The sequence below is a fragment of the Mus pahari genome, chromosome 12 (genome assembly GCF_900095145.1).
Source record: "Mus pahari chromosome 12, PAHARI_EIJ_v1.1, whole genome shotgun sequence".
Taxonomy (NCBI): domain Eukaryota; kingdom Metazoa; phylum Chordata; class Mammalia; order Rodentia; family Muridae; genus Mus; species Mus pahari.
In genome coordinates, this window is record NC_034601.1 from 52,401,393 (window position 1) to 52,409,394 (window position 8,002).

Here is an 8,002-nt window from a genome sequence, read left to right on the forward strand (position 1 = left end):
GAGAGAGAGAGAGAGAGAGAGAGAGAGAGAGAGAGAGAGAGAGAGAGAGAGAGAGAGAGAGAGAGAGAGGTGTATAAAGCATAAATATTGGTGGAAGTGATGTAGTACAGTCAGCCACTATTATGGTTGTGGGACCCATTTGTCACTTCACATCAGTGGTTGTTTGTTTGTTTGTTTGTTTTTGTTTTGTTTTTTAATAGTGTGGATTTTCTGCTTGGTTTGGATTCTACCATCTTGGATTATGGTATTCTTTCATTTTATTTCTAGTCTGCATGTGTCTTTTCATTTGAAGTGGGTTTCTGGCTGAGAGCAGTTTGTTGGGCCTATTTATCATTTAGTAGGGCAGTGCCTGCCCTTAAGTGGAGGTTGTTTCCATTCTCTTAACTATTATATGAAACTTACAGGAACTCTCCTGGTGCTGTTTTCCTTCTGGTTGCCTTGAGTAATCTGCATCTCTATTCTCTTCCCTCACCTCTTCCTCCTCACTCATCTAGGGATATACTTGTATGCTGATTGACCACAGCTGGTTCTTTCCTAAGTTTTAAATTTGTTCTCCTAGTAAGATTTTTGGTTCTTTCCCGAGTTCTTGGGATCAAATCTGTAATATTTCCTTATCCCTTTGTAGAATTTGCCTTCCATATTTTCTGTAATGATGACTTTGTGGTCATATTACCTTTAATTTATATTTGTAGTAGAAAGATTTTACTTCTCCAACCCTTAAAATGATTTTTTGATATAATTACCTAGTTTGACAGTTACTTTATTACTGTTATTTTTCTGGATTTTTTTCTATTCTTTCACAATTCGATGCATGTACATGTGTTCTGATCACTCCCTTTCCCACATCCTCCTTTATCACAAAACCACTTCTAGCCCTACTAGTCTAGTATTCACAGGTGCTGTTCAAGCGAGAGACAAGTCTTACATGATAAATACACTTACAATATACATGGGCTTATAAATGTTCTTTCTCTTATCAGCATGTCTCAATCAGAAAGAAGCCAGTGCCAGAGCTAATTAATATTTCCTCCAACATGTTCTGCAGATGGTATCGATGCTTAAGAAATTGTGATGAGAATGTTAATAGAAGCCTCTAATGCTTATACTGAATCAGTCTTAGTACATGGTTAATACTCATCATGGGTAGTCCCCAAACTGGAATTTAAGAAGCACTGTTTTATTTTTATTGAAAAAATCATATGGTATATTCTGATGACATTTTTTCCTCCTTAAACTCCTCCCAGATTCTTCCCACCCCTCTATCCACTCATCTCCATTCCCTGTCTCTGTCTCTTTCTATGAGTGTCTCTGTTTCTGTCTCTCTCTTTCTCTCTTTCTAGAAAGCAAGCAAAAAAGTCAAACAAAACAAACAAATCAGATTTTTAAAAAAGTAAAACAATGAAATACACACACAAACACACACCATGAAAAAAAAAATCAAAAACCCTAATATACAAGCAAAAACCAATAAAACAAAACAAAACCAAAAATGACAACTAAAAAGCCCAAACAAAGCAATGTGAGCCAAAAGGCTACAGAAAATACTATCGAATTAAATTTTTGCTGGTCATCTTATGTTGGGCACATGGGGGAGACCATCTTTTAATGTGGTTTGTTTTAGTTTACTTGCTGACTCATTGATTTTTGCCTAAATCTTTTTATATTAAATTATTTTATTTATGTTCATTCCAAATTTGCCCTGCTTCCTATCCCCCTCCCCAAGTTCTTCACCCTTTCCCCTCACCTTTGAGAGGGTACCCCACCGCCTGCCTACCCACCCTCCCACCCACTCCCACCTCACCACCACTAGCATCCCTCTTCTTTGGGGTATCAAAGTTCCTCAGAATTAAGCTCTTCCTCCCCCACAAAGCAGTCCTGTGCTACACATGTGCCTGGGGCCATGAACCAGCCCATGTATGCTTCTTGGTTTTTGGCTTAGTCTCTAGGAGCTCTGGGTTAGTTAGTTGACACTGTTGTTCTTCCTACAGGTTTCAATCCCCCTCAATTCCTTCGGATTTCTCCCTAACTCTTACATATTGGTCTCCAACCTTAATCTAATGTTTAGCTGAAACCTGCATCTTTCTTAGTCAGTTGCTGGTGGAGCCTCTCAGAGAACAGCCATGCTTGGCTCCTGTCTGCATGCATGAAATGGCATCAGTAATAGTGTCGGGATTTAGTGGGTGTGATAGATCCCAATTTGGGCCAATCAGGTGGTAGGCTTTCTTTTAGTCTCTGCTCCACTTTTGCCCCTTCGTTTCCTTTAGCCAGGAACAATTCTGGGTTAAAAATTTTGAAGATGGGCAGGTGACCCCCTGCCTCAATTGGGGGCCACATCTATCTGCTGGAGGTGGTCTCTTCAGATTCCATCTCCCCACTGTTGGTCATTTCAGCTAATGCTGTCCCCACTAAGTCCTGGTAGCCTCTCACATTCCAGGTCTCTGGAACTTTCCAGAGGTTCCCCCTGTCTCTTAACCCCCACTGTCCCCTCCCCTGTCTCCCATCCAGTTTCCTCTCTCCCTCTTCCTCCCATGATTATTTTGTTTCCATTCTAAGTGGGTTTCAGGTATCTATACTTGTGCCTTCATTCTTGCTAAACATCCTACAGTCTGTTAGTTGTATTATGGGTATTCTGAACTTTTTGACTAATTTGCACTTATCAGTAAGTACAAACCACACATGTCCTTTTGGGTTTGAGTTAGCTCACTCGGGATGATGCTTACTAGTTCCAGGCATTTGCCTGAAAAATTTGGGATGTTCTCATTTTTAATGGCTGAATAGTATTCCATTGTGTAAATGAACCACATATTCTATATCAATTTTTCGGTTGAGGAACATCTGGGTTGTTTCCAGTTTCTGAACATTACAAATAAGGCTGCTAGAACACACTGGAGAATGTGCCCCTGTGGTATGGTGGGGAGTATTTTAGGTATATGCCCACTAGTAGTATAGCTGGGTCTTCAGATAGAGACATTTCCAATTTTCTCAGGAACTACCAGATTGATTTCCAGAGTGGTTGTACTAGCTTGCAATCCCACCAGCAATGGAAGAGTGTTCCTCTTTCTCTACATCCTCGGTAGCATGTATGGTCTCTTCAGTTTTTGATCTTAGGCATTCTGATTGGTATAAGGTGGAATCTCAGAGTCATTTTGATTTGCATTTCCCTGACGATTAAGGATGTTGAACAGTTCTTTAAGTGCTTCTCAGCCATTTGAGATTCCTTTGTTTAGAATTCTCTGTTAAGCTCTGTACTCCATTTTTAAATTGGGTTATTTGGGTTTTTTTGGAGTCTAACTTCTTAAGTTCTTTATATATTTTGGATATTAGCCCTCTGTTAAATGTGGGGTTAGTGAAGATCTTTTCTCAATTTGTAGGTTGCTATTTTGTCCTATTGACTCTTGCTTTAAAGAAGTTTTTCAGTTTCATGATGTCCCATTTGTCAATTGTTGATCTTAGAGCCTGGGCCGTTGTTGTTCTGTTCAGGAAATTGTCCCCATTGCCAATGAATTCAAGGCTCTTTCCCACTTTCTCTTCCATTAGATTCAGTGCATCTGGTTTTATGTGGAGGTAAAAACCTGATCCACTTGGACTTGAGTTTTGTACAAGAAGATAAATATGGATCAATTTGCACTCTTCTACATGCAGACATCCAGTTAGACCAGCAACATTTGTTGAAGATACCTCTTTTGTTCCATTACATGGTTTTGGCTTCTTTGTCAAAAATTAAGTGCCCATAGGTGTATGGGATTATTTCAGAGTATTCTAATTGGTTCCATTGACAAACCTGTCTATTCCTATACCAACACCATGTGGTTTTTATTACTATTTCTCTGTAGTATTACTTGTCAGGGGTGGTGAGAATTCCCTTTTATTGTCCAGGATTGCTTTAGGAATCTTGGGTTTTTTGTTTCTCCGTATGAACTTGAGAACATCTCTGTCAAGGTCTGCAAAGAATTGTTTTGGAATTTTTATGGGAATTTTATTGAATCTGTAAATTGGTTTTTTTGTTTGTTTGGGTTTTTTTGTTTGTTTGTTTGTTTTGTTTGTTTGGTTGGTTGGTTTTTTGAAACAGTGTTTCTCTGTGTAGCCCTGGCTGTCCTGGAATTCACTTTGTAGACCAAGCTGACCTCGAACTCAGAAATCTGCCTGCCTCTGCCTCCCAAGTGCTGGGATTAAAGGCGCGCACCACCACCACCCCATGTGTAAATTGCTTTGTTAAGATAGCCATTTTCACTCTTTTCACTACGTGCGTGGGAGATCTTTTTGTCTTGTGATATCTCCCTCAATTTCTTCAGCAACTTGAAGTTCTTGTCATACAGGTCTTTTATTTGTTTGTTACACAAAGATATTTTATATCATTCATGACTATTGTAAAAGATGTTGTTTTCCTATTTTATTTTTTTGGCCAGTTTATCATTTGTAGAAGGGAACACTATTGTTTGTTGTTGTTGTTGTTGTTGTTGTTGTTGTTTTAGTTAATTTCGTATTCAGCCCCTTTTCTAAATTTGTCGGCTGTAGAAGTTCTCTGGTAGAATTTTTGGGGTTGCTTACTATATTGTCATATCAACCACAAAGAGTTATACTTTGACTTCCTCCTTTCTGATTTGTATCACTTGACTTCCTTTAGTTGATTTATTACTCTGGCTAGAACTTCAAGTATTATGTTGAATATTTAGGGAGAGAGTGCACAGCCTTGTCTTATCCCTGATTTTAGTGGAATTGCTTTAAGTCTCTCTCCGTTTAGCTTGATGTTGGCTATTAGCTTGCTGTATATTGCCTTTTTTATGTTCTGGTATGTACCTTGTACAACTGATCTCTCTAAGATTTTTACCATGAAAAGGTGTTGGACTCGGTCAAAGGCTTTTCTGAATCTAATGAGGTGATCATGTGATTTTTTTTTCCTTTCAGTTTGTTTACATGTAGATTACCTTGATGGATTTTCATATTTTGAACCATCCCTTTATCCCTGGGATGACGCCTTCTTGATCATGGTAGATGACTTTTTTTATGTTTTCCTGGATTGGGTTTTCGAGTACTTTGTTGAGTATTTTTGCATCAATGTTCATAAAGGGAAAGTGGTCTGAAATTCTTTTTCTTTGCTTAGTCTTTATGGGGTTTAGGTATTAGGGTGACAATGACTTCATAGAATGAGTGTGACAGAGTTTCTATTTTGTGGGATAGTTTGAATAGTATTGGTATTAACTATTCTTTGAAGGTCTAGTAGAATTTTGCACTAAAACCATTTAGCCCAGGGCTTATTTTTGTTGAGATAATTATAATAACTGCTTCTATTTCCTTAGGGTTTATAGGGCTGTTTAAATCATTTCTAAATCTTGATTTAATTTTGGTAACTGGTATCTGTCTAGAAAAATCATCCATTTCATTAGGATTTTGTGGAGTACAGGCTTTTGAAGTAAGACCTAATGACTTGCCGGGCAGTGGTGGCTCATGCCTTTAAACCCAACACTTGGGGGGCAGAGGCAGGTAGATTTCTGAGTTTGAGGGCAGACCCTGTTTCGGGCTCCAGACATCTGGGCACTTTTCCCTGCCAGAGGAGAGGTGGCAGTCTGGGAGGGCTCTGTCCACCAGAGCAGGTGAGAGAGCCATCTTGTGTCCTGGGTCCCTCAGAGACTAGTCTGTGCAGGTGAGCCTGCAGACTGGTACATCTTCTGGGACAGGCGCCATTTCGGGCCTTCATCTTCAGCTAGGAGGCAGGTCTGAATGCCAGACATCTGTACACCTTAACTGCAAGAGGAAAGCTTGCCTGCAGAGAGTACTCTGACCACTGAGAGGAGAGAGCTGGACTCCCAGGAGTGCTGACAGAGGCTAAGAGAATCACAGGAGGAACAAGCTCTAACCAGAGACAACTATAACGACTAACAACAGAGATTACCAGATGATGAAAGGCAAATGTAAGAATCTTACTAACAGAAACCAAGAACACTGGGCATCATCAGAACCCAGTACGCCCACCACAGTGAGTCCTGGATACCCCAATACACCCAAAAAGCAAGACTCGGATTTAGAATCGTATGATGGTGGTAGAAGATTTTAAGAAGGGCATTAATAACTCACTTAATGAAATACAGAACACTGCTAAACAGGTAGAAGACTTTAAAGAATTACAGGAGAACACTGCTATACTAAACAGGTAGAAGGCCTTAAAGAATTACAGGAAAACACTGCTAAACAAGTAGAAGTCCTTAAAAAGGATGCACAAAAGTCCCTTAAAGAATTACAGAAAAACACAAAACTGGTGATGGAATTGAACAAAACAATCCAAGACCGAAAAAGGGAAGTAGAAACAATAATGAAAACCCAAAGTGAGACAACTCTGGAGATAGAAACCCTAGGAAAGAAATCAGGAACCATAGATGCCAGCATTAGCAACAGAATACAAGAGATGGAAGAGAGAATCTCAGGTACAGGAGATTCCATAGAGAACATGGGCACAACAAACAAAGGAAATGCAAAATACAAAAGGATCCTAACTCAAAACATCCAGGAAATCCAGGACACAATGAGAAGACCAAACCTAAGGATAAGGATAATAGGAGTAGATAAGAATGAAGATTTTCAACTTAAAGGGCCAGAAAATATCTTCAACAAAATTATAGAAGAAAACTTCCCGAACCTAAAGAAAGAGATGCCCATGAACATACAAGAAGTCTANAGAACTCNAAATAGACTGGANCAGAAAAGAAATTCCTCCCGACACATAATANTCAGAACAACAAATGNACTANANNAAGANAGAATANTAAAAGCAGNAAGNGAAAANGGNCAAGTAACNTATAAAGGCAGGCCTATTAGCATTACACCAGACTTTCACCAGAGAATATGAAGGCCAAAAGATCCTAGACAGATGTTATGCAGACCTGAAGAGAAGACAAATGCCAGCCCAGGCTCCTATACCAAGCAAAATTCTCAATTACCATAGATGGAGAAACCAAAGTATTCCATGATAAAACCAAATTCACACAATATCTATCCACAAATCCAGCCCTTCAAANGATAATAAAGGGAAAACACCAACACAAGGATGGAAACTACACCCTAGAAAAAGCAAGAAAGTAATCCTTCAACACATGTAAAAGAAGACAGCCCCAAGAACAGAATCCCGACTCTAACAACAATAACAACAACAACAACAAAACAGGAAGCAATTACTTTTCTTTAATTTCTCTTAACATTAATAATTTCACTTAACATCAATCAATTTCTCTTAACTCAATTCCCCAATAAAAAGTCATAGACTAATAGAAGGCTACACAAACAGGACCCAACATTTTGCTGCTAACAGGAAACCCACCTCAGGAAAAAAGACAGACACTACCTCAGAGTAAAAGGCTGGAAAACAATTTTCCAAGCAAATGGTCTGAAGAAACAAGCTGGAGTAGCCATTCTAATATCGAATAAGATTAACTTCCAACCCAAAGTTATCAAAAAAGATGAGGAGGGGCACTTCATACTCATCAAAGGTAAAAATCTACCAAGAGGAACTCTCAATTCTGAATATTTATGCTCTAAGCACAACGGCAGCCACATTCATTAAAGAAACTTTGATAAAGCTCAAAGCACACATTGCACCTCACACAATAATAGTGGGAGACTTCAACACCCACTCTCACCAATGGACAGATCTTGGAAACAGAAACTAAACAGAGACACGTGGACACTAACAGAAGTTATGAAACAAATGGATTTAATAGATTTAATATACATATTTAATAGATTTAATCTACAGAACATTTTGTCCTAAAAAAAGTAAAAAGATGGATATATCTTCTTCTCAGCACCACATGGTACCTCCTCCAAAATTGACCATATAATTGGTCACAAAACAGGTCTCCACAGATACAAAATATTGAAATTATCCCATGCATCTTATCAGATCACCACAGACTAATGCTGATCTTCAATAAAAGCATAAATAATAGAAAGACAACACTCATGTGGAAACTCAACAACAATATAATCAATGATTCCTTGGTCAAGGATGAAA